Genomic DNA, 13,228 nt, shown 5'->3' on the forward strand with positions numbered 1-13,228 from the left:
GAGCTATCATTTTTGCCAACTTTACTAAATTGCCCGGAAACTGACTGGAAATCTCTAACTAACCCTGTGGATTCGTCCAAGCACGATAATGTTCTTGTTGCGGCTATTGATTCGACTCAGGATGGTTGTCTTCCTGCGGTTCCTGTAAATACTGCTAATACTCCTCAATCTTCTTGTCTGAACCCCCTTGCGGGGCTGTTTATTCCCAACTCACTGAGTGACTCTTCCCGACGTCAACCACTTTTGCTTCTGCTGACCAACCCCTGTACTCTAACCACCTACAAGACGTCGGAACTTGCCTCTATAATCTACACCAACCACGTCGATATAGTTGCTCTCACGGAAACTGGTCTCAAACCTGAGGTCTTTGATGGCGAACTGAGGCTGCCGCAGTTTACTATATTCCGCAGGGACCGCTCTGGTTCCCAAAAGGGAGGGGGTGTCGCTCTCATGTTTCCTACTTCCTGCACTGTGCTGCAGCACCATATCCTGTCACCATCTGACTCAGACACCCTCTCCTCCCAGTACGGGCTGGATTTCCTGATTTTTCAGTGTTCCGTCCCGGGACGTTCGTTCCTGTTCTGCTTTCTTTACCGGTCTCCCTCCTTTGACAACCACACTAAACTGCTAGACGTCCTACAAGCCACTCTCCGCTTCAATGCAACTCGTCACTCGGAGTTAATACTGCTGGGGGACTTTAACTATCCCTACGTAAACTGGTCCTTAGGACGCACTGTTCCCCCAGCTGATGCCGCCACTAAGCGTTTTTTCGAAATGGTCACTGACGCCAACTTAACACAGTCCATCTACACACCTGTTCGGTTGTACACATCGTAATTTTGTATAGTACATGTACCTATATTCGTTTTCAAATGTTTATATAGCGCACGCGCGCGTGAAAGTGAGTTTTTGGTTGCTGTTAAAAAAGGTGTTATTTTGCGCGTGTAAAAATAAATTAACGGCCAGTTCTGTTTTGAAATAAGAGGAAAAAGGTTTACCGGTTTTTATGTCGGAAAAGTTCGCGTCTTTTATTTCGCTGTTCACGACATTTTTTGGTCCGTCGAGCCGGATACATTCGTCAACTTGATTATGTTCCTCAACTAATCATCGGATCGGCTATCTTTCCGTGAGAGACAGTGAAAATTAGCGTGGATTCTCCGTTGGAAACCGTTTAAACCATCGATCATATCCCGATCGTAAACGAATCAACATAAGTCATCATGGATGTTCTGGTGAGAAGAAGAGCAGCTATCAAGGGACAGATCACCAGGATTGAAAATGCGGTGGGTCAAACAGCAACGAATCTATCTGACGTCGCCTTAAAGCTGTATGTAGACAAGGTGGAAAAACTATCGAAAGACTTGGATGAGGTTCACGATGCCGTAGTTGCAAATATCGATCCCGACGACGACGATTTCGCGGATCACGAAGATGAATACAACCCCCTAATCGCTCGACTCGAAGATCTGACAATCCTACTCGTCACTGAATCGAATGAAAGAGCAGCAAACATTCCAGTGAGACAAGTCAGACCAGCTAGTGATGTACGTTTACCGAAGCTGGAACTTCCATCATTCAGCGGTGGTTACGTCGATTGGCTTCCATTTCACGATCTCTTCACGGCCACCGTACACAACAACGAATCACTCACCGGAGCTCAGAAGTTTCAGTATTTGAAGTCATCGTTACGAAACGAAGCAGCGCTCCTAGTTCAATCTATTCCGGTAACTGACGCTAATTATCTGGAAGCTTGGGATATCTTAAACAATCGGTTCAACAATACCCGGGAAATCATCGATGCACACGTAAAACGTCTCTTCAGTCAAACTAACGTCATCCAAGAATCTTCATCCGCTTTACGAACGCTCATCGATACCACCGCCGAATGCATAAGGGCGCTCAAGGTTCTCAAAGAACTAGTACAACATTGGGACTCCATACTACTTCATCTTGTAAAGGAAAAACTGGACTCAGAATCTCGCCGACAATGGGAACTTTCCCTGAGGGGGACCGAAAGACCAACTTTCGAGGATCTCGTTACATTTCTTGAACAACGGGCCAGAGCCTTAGCAGCAGCTCCGCCTACAACTACTGCAATCAAGTCGAAGCCTCCATTACATCAGAGACCGAGTACAAAGGCTCATCATGGTGCTCTGAGCGAGACGTGTCACTTTTGCAACGAAACACACTCTGTATACAAATGTACCAATTTTCTGAATGCATCTTCGGACGAGCGTTGGAACATGGTCAAGAGGAGTGCCATGTGTTTCAATTGCTTACGAACCGGTCATCAAAGCAATGACTGCAAATCTGGTCATTGTAGGAAATGCAACGCACGACATAACACACTTCTACATCAAGAGAAGGAATTAACGAAGACGAAGGCAACCTCCGGTGTAGTTTCATGCCCATCTCGTGAAATAATTGGATCAACCCAAGTTATCTTGGCAACCGCAATGGTCCAAGTCAAGGGACTTGACGAGCAACTTTATCCAGCCCGAGCGCTTCTGGACTCGGGTTCTCAAGCCAGTTTCATCACGGAACAATTCACGAGGAAACTAAGATTGAAGCGAACACGTTTCAACGTCTCAGTTGACGGAATTGGAGCAACCGGAATGAACACCTCTCAAGGCAGTGTCATGGTGAATATTCAGTCAAATATCATTAACACGTCGGAGGTCATCGTCGAGGCAATCGTCCTGAAAAAGGTCACGGATTATTTACCTAACAATCCGTTCGATCCTGGAAATTGTCTACACTTGAAAGGCTTAACACTTGCTGATCCAACTTTTCATAGCCCTGGACCAGTGGATATTTTACTAGGTGCTGACGTGTATCTAGAGCTCTTACAAGATGGCATTTGCAAGGGGAAAGAAGGTCTTCCAGGTGCCTTTAATACTCTTTTCGGATGGGCAGTTTCCGGTCCATTGCTGATGGCCGGAAGAAGTTCGAAAATAAAGGTCCACCATTGTACATTGGAAGCAGATTTGAAACATCTTTGGGAGCTAGAAGACATCCAGCCTCGAAGAATACTATCTCCAACAGAAATTCAATGTGAAAAGAACTTTGAAGAATCACATACACGTGACTCTACAGGAAGATTCACTGTACGATTACCAAAGATAAACGATGCACCAAAACTTGGAGATTCTAAACAAATGGCAATCCGTCGATTCTCTCACTTAGAACGACGTCTACGTGTTAACCCGAATCTCTATGAGGAGTACCGCAAGTTCATGGGGGAATACATTGCCCTTGGACATATGGAACTCATTCCCTCGAATGAAATAAAAATCGAAACCAATCCATCTTACTACGTGCCTCATCATGCGGTATTCAAAGAAGACAGTACCACCACGAGAGTTCGTGTGGTGTTCGACGCCTCTGCCAAATCTACAACTGGAGTTTCCCTAAACGATCATCTGCTAGTGGGGCCAAAACTTCAAGATGATTTGGTCAACCTCCTTATTCGCTTTCGTCAACATTGCATTGTAATGAAAGCAGACCTTGCCAAAATGTTTCGTCAAATTAGAGTACATCCAGACGACTCCGATCTTCAAAGAATTGTTTGGCGAAACAACTCACACGAACCCTTGCTCGAATACCGTTTGCTAACGGTTACATATGGAACCGCATCAGCGCCATACCTAGCAACTAAAGTCGTGAAGCAACTCGGCCATGACGTGAAAGAGACACTTCCGTTGGCATCTTCGGCTTTACAAAATGACTTCTACATGGACGATCTAATGACAGGAGACGAAACGATTGAGAACGTTTTAAGACTTCAGTCAGAAATCATTCAAGCTACATCTCAAGCAGGATTTGAAATAAGGAAATGGGCGTCGAATGAAGCTGCATTATTGGATACACTACCAGCCAACATGAAGGATTTACAAAAGCCACTATGCATCGAGAACGACGAATCAGTCAAGACTCTCGGCCTATATTGGACTCCTTCGGCTGATAATTTCTCGTTTATGGTTACTTCTCCAGCGTCAAGAAGTTCAATCACTAAACGTACGATTCTTTCGGATGCAGCAAGGATATTCGATCCTCTGGGACTGTTGGCACCAGTAACCGTTCGAGCGAAACTGATGTTACAGGAAATGTGGCAGCTAAAATTGAATTGGGATGAGCAACTTCCCCAACCACTTGAAGCTAAATGGAGGTCGTTTCGAACCGATTTACCAGAAATTGAAAACATTACGGTTCAACGGCACATTTCGCAAGCTAATGCTACAGACATTAGCCTGCATGGATTTTGTGACGCATCGGAGAAAGCGTACGCAGCTGCCGTATACCTGAAGACGGTGAATAACAACGGACAAATCAAAATACAACTGATCGCTGCGAAAACAAGAGTCGCTCCGCTCAAACAAATCACACTTCCGAGACTGGAATTATCTGGTGCATTACTTTTGGCTTCTCTGATTCAACTGATCAGGGAGTCATTGAGATTGGATATAGCTGATGTTCATTGCTGGTCGGACTCAACAATCGTCCTAGCTTGGTTGAAAGCTCCACCGCAACGTTGGAAAACGTTCGTAGCCAATCGAGTGTCAGAAATCCACGAGAAACTACCGAGAGCGCAATGGCATCACATTTCAGGAGACAGCAACCCTGCAGATTGCGCTTCTCGAGGAATATCCGCTAGCGAACTGGGAAATCATGGTCTCTGGTGGCATGGACCGCAGTGCCTTATTTTCGCCGCAACAACGCAAGAACTACATGAACTCTCAGAGCCAAATGAATGTTTATCCGAGGAAAGACGAATTATTTCTTTAGTAACACATCATCAAATGGATTTCACGCTCCTTTCCAAATTTTCAGCGCTTAAAAAACTCATTCATATCACCGCCTACATTCTACGTTTTGTCTTCAATTCGCGAAATGCGACAGAATTGAGGATTACTGGACCTTTATCGAAGGAAGAGAACGATAAGGCGCTATCCCATTGGATTCGGGTCGTCCAAAGCAAGAGTTTTAACGAAGAGATAGCTTGCCTTAAACAAAACAAGGAATTACCACGGAAAAGTAAAATCCTTTCGATGCGTCCGTACATCGATCAAGATGGGATTCTTAGAGTTGGTGGCAGACTTTGCCACTCCAACTTACCATACGAACAAAGGCATCCGGCACTGTTACCGAGACAGAGCAAATTAACAGAACTTCTAATACAACACGAGCACGAAAAACATTTTCACGGAGGTGCTCAACTACTAACTTCTGTCTTACAGAAACGTTATTGGATCGTCGGTCTTCGTGATGCCATACGTTTCCATATCAGAAGATGTGTTTCATGTGTACGACAGCAGGCAGTCACTGTAAAGCAACTTATGGGCGATTTACCACCAGCGAGAGTAAATCCTGCTCGGCCATTTTTGAAGTGTGGAGTCGACTACGCAGGACCATTTACCCTTAAACTAATGAAGGGACGAAGTCACTTCAGGTTTAAGGGATACATTGCCGTCTTCGCTTGCTTTACCACAAGATCAATTCATCTTGAACTTGTCAGTGACATGACCACCGAAGCATTTCTGGCAGCATTGAAACGCTTTGTTGCTCGACGAGGAAAATGCGCCGATATTTACAGCGACTGTGGAACCAACTTTACAGGATCCGATCGAGAGATGAAAACATTCATCAAATTCATAGTCTCTACAAACAACAACGATCAAGTGTCACGATGGCTCGCAGACGAAGGAATTAATTGGCACTTCAACCCGCCTGCAGCGCCACATTTTGGAGGCCTCTGGGAAGCCGGGGTGAAGTCCGTCAAGTATCATCTGAAACGAGTTCTTGGCACCATGGTTCTAAACTTTGAAGAAATGCAAACGCTTCTTTGCCAAATCGAAGCTTGCTTAAAATCACGTCCTTTAACGGCGTTAAGCTCGGATCCAAACGACTTCAATGCGTTGACACCTGGACATTTCCTAATCGGAGATGCGCTCACCGCAATACCCGAACCAGATCTCACTTCTGAAAACGTCAACCGCCTGTCACGTTGGCAATTGGGCCAACAAGTACTGCAGCACTTTTGGAACCGTTGGCGAAATGAATTCCTCTCTCGCCTTCAACAACGTCCAAAGTGGACTACACCAAAACCGAATCTACGAGTCGGCGACTTGGTCTTGCTCAAAGATGAAGATTTACCTCCAACCAAGTGGAGAATGGCAAGAATCACTGAACTTCATCCAGGACAAGACAATCAAGTTCGCGTCGTAACTGTCAGAACCTCTGACAAATCACTGAAAAGACCCGTAGTTAAATTATGCCAGTTACCACTAGACTGATTTAATTGTATTCAAACTGTTTACTAAGGGTTATTTATGTATGCAAATGTAACTTTTCGGACTTTTACTATCTCATTTGAAATTCGTTATTTCAAGGCGGGCGGAATGTTCGGTTGTACACATCGTAATTTTGTATAGTACATGTATCTATATTCGTTTTCAAATGTTTATATAGCGCACGCGCGCGTGAAAGTGAGTTTTTGGTTGCTGTTAAAAAAGGTGTTATTTTGCGCGTGTAAAAATAAATTAACGGCCAGTTCTGTTTTGAAATAAGAGGAAAAAGGTTTACCGGTTTTTATGTCGGAAAAGTTCGCGTCTTTTATTTCGCTGTTCACGACAACACCCGTTTGGGATATGTCTTCCAGCGCCCTAGTACACTGGACCTTGTCTTCTCTATTGAAGAACACCTTGTCCACGATGTCAAACAGCTTCCTCCTCAATGTCATTCTCTTATGCATCGCCTGCCCAACACCATCGGTGCCTCACCGCCAATGTCGTGACTTCTTCAGAGGGGACTACGACTCGTTCGGTACCTTTATCTCCCAGGTCGACTGGCGAGCTGAATTTGGCTCTGGCGATGTTGAATTCTGCTGGTCCCGTTTTTCGGCCATCCTTCATGACGGTATTCAGCGTTTTGTTCCTCTTCGGGTCATCCGTCCTCTTCGTCCGGCTCATTTCTCTGCTCGTTTCCAGAAATCTTTACATTTTAAAACCACTACCTGGGCGCAGTACGTGCGTTCTAAACGCCGTGGGTACTCCCAATCTCGGGTTGAAAAGGACTACGCTGCGTACAAAAGTGCCAGGAATGCCGTAACTAATGCTAGTCGGAACTTTAAGCGCAAATTTGAAGCTGACCTCACTGCGCAAATTGCTTCCAATCCGAAGGTCTACTACAGTCATGTTAATAGATTGCGGCGAACTAAATTCACCATTACAGCGATGAGGGCCTCTGATGGCCAACTTGTCACTGAACCTAGTTTGATGGCTACTATCCTCACTGACCATTTCATCTCTGTTTCCATACTGTCAATCAATCATTTTCGCCCTCTTCTGTGCCTCCCACACCTTGCAGTACCCAGCCTTCTCTCGACTCCTTTTCTTGTACTGCGGCTGATGTACACAAACAACTGCTGTCGTTGAACTCTACCCAATCTGCTGGCCCCGATGGGCTATACCCGTTCCTGCTTAAACTCCTAGCCAATGCGCTCGCCTCTCCGTTATGCATCATGTACAATATGAGTTTCACTACAGGGATTGTACCCCAGCAATGGAAGAGTGCCAACATCTCTCCGATTCATAAAGCTGGCGCCCGTGACAACCCTGCCAATTACCGCCCTATTGCCAACACCTGTCACGTTGCTCGAATTGGAGAACGCTTGGTTGATAAACCCATCCGTGCCTTCCTGGAGGCCACCAGTTTTCTCCATCCGTCTCAACATGGATTTCGCGTCTAACATTCTTGCACCACTAATCTCTTGTCCGCCACCAACGACTGGATCACCTGGTTGGATGAGGGGAAGCCTGTCGATGTCATTTATCTAGACTTCAGAAAAGCGTTCGATACCATTCCCCATCCTGAATTGATTGCTGCTCTGCAGAAAGCTGGTATTACGGGAGCTGCTCTCACATGGCTCTCCAACTTCGTCATCGGGCGTCGGCATTCTGTTGTCCTTCAAGGGTATGCTTCACCACCACAAACTCCTCTCACAGGGGTTCCCCAGGGGAGTGTGCTTGGTCCGATCCTTTTCACCGTTTTCATCAATTCCATGCCGCAGGTGGTCCAGCACTCTCGACTCTACTTATTTGCCGACGACTCAAAATTAGCAAACCAGGTTTCCACCTCATTAGATCAACAGCGCCTCAATCAGGACCTCCAGGCGGTGGCGGCCTGGGCTAAAGCTCACAAAATGGAATTTAATGTCTCTAAATGTGGAGTGAACCACCTTGGGCGTTCTAATCCCTGTGCTTCGTACTTTTTGGGTGGTTCTACTATCTCGACCAGTGATTCTCCGGTGCGCGATCTCGGAGTTTGGGTGGACTCCTCCCTCAACTTTAGTCACCACTGCACAAAAGCTGTTAAAAAGATTAATTCTATCACCGGCTTGACACGTCGCTCTTTTTATTTTCGCTCCCCACGGCTGATACGTACCCTGTACAACTCCCTTGTCTTGCCCTATATCAACTTTCGATCCGAAGTGTGGAGCCCGCCCCTTCAAGGTGACCGGGACAACCTTACAAAAGCCCACAACCGTTTTCCTAAACTCACTAAGGGCCTCGAGTGCCTTCCTCCGGTTGCGCGGAATGAGGCCCTCAAGCTGGACTCCCCGCTTCTCAGACACGCGATTAATGACCTGGTGTGTATCTGGAGCATGTGGTCCGGTCAGTCTGCTCTCCAGTTGTCCGCTTTCTTCAAATTAGACACTCTTCGCAAGACCAGGGGTCATGCAGCAAAAATATTCAAACCACGGGCCCGGACCAAACAACGTCAATGGCACCTTGCTTTCCGTGCTATCCAAACTTGGAACTCCCTCCCCGCAGATGTACTTTCTGCTCAATCTCGTTGCACTTTCCGCAGCTGCACTCGGGAGTTTCTCCATTCTACCGTTTAATTTTTTTTTCTTGCTTTTTCACTTGTGGGTTATATACAAGCTATTCTAGCTTCGTAACTTGTATTTTTCTTAATAATAAATAAATAAATAAATATTATCCTCCTACAAGTAGACACAAACTAAGATCATATACACATATCATTCTTGTCAGCGGAGAGTCTATCCTTCTTGCCGGCGGTGAGTCTATAATTCTTGCCGGCGGAGGAGAGTCTATCCTTCTTGCCGGCGGAGAGTCTATCCTTCTTGCCGGTGGAGTGTCTATCCTTCTTGCCGGCGGAGAGTCTATCTTTCTTGACGGTGGAGAGTCTATCTTTCTTGACGGTGGAGAGTCTATCGTTCTTGCCGGCGGAGTCTATCTTCCTTGCCCGTGGAGTGTCTATCCTTCTTGCCGGCGGAGAGTCTATAATTCTTGCCGGCGGAGGAGGGTCTATCCTTCTTGCCGGAGGAGAGTCAATCCTTTTTGCCGGCGGAGAGTCTATCCTTCTTGCCGGTGGAGTGTCTATCCTTCTCGCCGGCGGAGAGTCTATCCTTCTTGGCGGTGGAGAGTCTATCCTCCTTGCTTTCGGAGTCTATCTTCCTTGCCGGTGGAGTCTATCTTCCTTGCCGGTGGAGTGTCTATCCTTCTTGCCGGCGGAGGAGAGTCTATCCTTCTTGGCGGCGGAGGAGAGTCTATCCTTCTTGGCGGCGGAGAGTCTATCCTTCTTGGCTGTGGAGAGTCTATCCTTCTTGGCGGCGGAGAGTCTATCCTTCTTGCCGGTGGAGAGTCTATCATTCCTGACGGCGGAGAGTCTATTTTCCTTGCTGGCGGAGTCTATCTTTCTTGACGGCGGAGAGTCTATACTTCTTTCCGGTGGAGAGTCTATCATTCTTGCCGGCGGAGAGTCTATCCTTCTTGCCGGTGGAGAGTCTATCCTCTTTGCCGGTGGACAGTCTATCCTCCTTGCCAGCGGAGAGTCTATCCTTCTTGCCGGCGGACAGTCTATCCTTCTTGCTGGCGGAGGAGAGTCTATCCTTCTTGGCTGTGGAGAGTCTATCCTTCTTGCCGGTGGAGAGTCTATCCTCTTTGCCGGTGGACAGTCTATCCTCCTTGCCAGCGGAGAGTCTATCCTTCTTGCCGGCGGACAGTCTATCCTTCTTGCTGGCGGAGGAGAGTCTATCCTTCTTGGCTGTGGAGAGTCTATCCTTCTTGGCGGCGGAGAGTCTATCCTTCTTGCCGGCGGAGTCTATCTTCCTTGCCGGTGGAGTGTCTATCCTTCTTGCCGGCGGAGAGTCTATAATTCTTGCCGGCGGAGGAGAGTCTATCCTTCTTGCCGGAGGAGAGTCTATCCTTCTTGCCGGTGGAGAGTCTATCCTTCTTGGCGGCGGACAGTCTATCCTCCTTGCCGGCGGAGAGTCTATCCTTCTTGCCGGCGGACAGTCTATCCTTCTTGCTGGCGGAGGAGAGTCTATCCTTCTTGGCGGCGGAGGAGAGTCTATCCTTCTTGGCTGTGGAGAGTCTATCCTTCTTGGCGGCGGAGAGTCTATCCTTCTTGCCGGTGGAGTGTCTATCCTTCTAGCCGGTGGAGAGTCTATCATTCTTGACGGCGGAGAGTCTATTCTCCTTGCTGGCGGAGTCTATCTTTCTTGACGGCGGAGAGTCTATACTTCTTGCCGGCGGACAGTCTATCCTTCTTGCTGGTGGAGGAGAGTCTATCCTTCTTGGCGGCGGACAATCTATCCTTGCTGCTGGCGGAGGAGAGTCTATCCTTCTAGGCGGCGGACAGTCTATCCTCCTTGCTGGCGGAGAGTCTATCCTTCTTGCCGGCGGACAGTCTATCCTTCTTGTTGGCGGAGGAGAGTCTATCCTTCTTGGCGGCGGAGAGTCTATCCTTCTTAGCTGTGGAGAGTCTATCCTTCTTGGCGGCGGAGAGTCTATACTTCTTGCCGGTGGAGTGTCTATCCTTCTTTCCAGTGGAGAGTCTATCATTCTTGACGGCGGAGAGTCTATTCTCCTTGCTGGCGGAGTCTATCTTTCTTGACGGCGGAGAGTCTATACTTCTTTCCGGTGGAGAGTCTATCATTCTTGCCGGTGGAGAGTCTATCCTTCTTGCCGGTGGAGAGTCTATCCTCTTTGCCGGCGGACAGTCTATCCTCCTTGCCGGCGGAGAGTCTATCCTTCTTGCCGGCGGACAGTCTATCCTTCTTGCTGGCGGAGGAGAGTCTATCCTCCTTGCCGGCGGAGAGTCTATCCTTCTTGCCGGCGGACAGTCTATCCTTCTTGCTGGCGGAGGAGAGTCTATCCTTCTTGGCGGCGGAGGAGAGTCTATCCTTCTTGGCTGTGGAGAGTCTATCCTTCTTGGCGGCGGAGAGTCTATCCTTCTTGCCGGTGGAGTGTCTATCCTTCTAGCCGGTGGAGAGTCTATCATTCTTGACGGCGGAGAGTCTATTCTCCTTGCTGGCGGAGTCTATCTTTCTTGACGGCGGAGAGTCTATACTTCTTGCCGGCGGACAGTCTATCCTTCTTGCTGGTGGAGGAGAGTCTATCCTTCTTGGCGGCGGACAATCTATCCTTGCTGCTGGCGGAGGAGAGTCTATCCTTCTAGGCGGCGGACAGTCTATCCTCCTTGCTGGCGGAGAGTCTATCCTTCTTGCCGGCGGACAGTCTATCCTTCTTGTTGGCGGAGGAGAGTCTATCCTTCTTGGCGGCGGAGAGTCTATCCTTCTTAGCTGTGGAGAGTCTATCCTTCTTGGCGGCGGAGAGTCTATACTTCTTGCCGGTGGAGTGTCTATCCTTCTTTCCAGTGGAGAGTCTATCATTCTTGACGGCGGAGAGTCTATTCTCCTTGCTGGCGGAGTCTATCTTTCTTGACGGCGGAGAGTCTATACTTCTTTCCGGTGGAGAGTCTATCATTCTTGCCGGTGGAGAGTCTATCCTTCTTGCCGGTGGAGAGTCTATCCTCTTTGCCGGCGGACAGTCTATCCTCCTTGCCGGCGGAGAGTCTATCCTTCTTGCCGGCGGACAGTCTATCCTTCTTGCTGGCGGAGGAGAGTCTATCCTTCTTGGCGCCGGAGAGTCTATCCTTCTTGCCGGCGGAGGAGGGTCTATCCTTCTTGCCGTCGGACAGTCTATCCTTCTTGCTGGCGGAGGAGAGTCTATTCTCCTTGCTGGCGGAGTCTATCTTTCTTGACGGCGGAGAGTCTATCCTTCTTGGCTGTGGAGAGTCTATCCTTCTTGGCGGCGGAGAGTCTATCCTTCTTGCCGGTGGAGTGTCTATCCTTCTTGCTGGCGGAGTCTATCTTTCTTGACGGCGGACAGTCTATCCTCCTTGCCGGCGGAGTCTATCCTCTTTGCCGGCGGACAGTCTATCCTCCTTGCCGGCGGAGAGTCTATCCTTCTTGCCGGCGGACCGTCTATCCTTCTTGCTGGCGGAGGAGAGTCTATCATTCTTGCCGGCGGACAGTCTATCCTTCTTACTGGCGGAGGAGAGTCTATCCTTCCTGGCAGCGGAGAAGGGTCTATCCTTCTTGGCGGCGGAGAGTATATCCTTCTTGCCGCCGGAGGAGGGTCTATCCTTCTTGCCGGTGGAGAGTCTATCCTTCTTGGCGGCGGAGGAGGGTCTATCCTTCTTGCCAGTGGAGAGTCTATCATTCTTGGCGGCGGATAGTCTATTCTCCTTGCTGGCGGAGTCTATCTTTCTTGATGCCGGAGAGTCTATACTTCTTGCCGGCGGAGAGTCTATCCTTCTTGCTGGCGGACAGTCTATCCTTCTTGCTGGCGGAGGAGAGTCTATCCTTCTTTCCGGTGGAGAGTCTATCCTTCTTGCCGGTGGAGAGTCTATCCTCTTTGCCGGCGGACAGTCTATCCTCCTTGCCGGCGGAGAGTCTATCCTTCTTGCTGGCGGACAGTCTATCCTTCTTGCTGGCGGAGGAGAGTATATCCTTCTTGGCGGCGGAGAGTCTATCCTTCTTGCCGGCGGAGGAGGGTCTATCCTTCTTGCCGGAGGAGAGTCTATCCTTCTTGCCGGCGGACAGTCTATCCTTCTTGCTGGCGGAGGAGAGTCTATCCTTCTTGGCGGCGGAGAAGGGTCTATCCTTCTTGGCGGCGGAGAGTATATCCTTCTTGCCGGCGGAGGAGGGTCTATCCTTCTTGCCGGTGGAGAGTCTATCCTTCTTGGCGGCGGAGGAGGGTCTTTCCTTCTTGCCAGTGGAGAGTCTATCATTCTTGACGGCGGATAGTCTATTCTCCTTGCTGGCGGAGTCTATTCTCCTTGCTGGCGGAGTCTATCTTTCTTGACGGCGGAGAGTCTATACTTCTTTCCGGTGGGGAGCTATCATTCTTGCCGGCGG

This window comes from Leiobunum rupestre, chromosome 6, assembly GCF_980474605.1.
Source record: "Leiobunum rupestre chromosome 6, qqLeiRupe1.1.hap1, whole genome shotgun sequence".
Classification (NCBI taxonomy): Eukaryota; Metazoa; Arthropoda; class Arachnida; order Opiliones; family Sclerosomatidae; genus Leiobunum; species Leiobunum rupestre.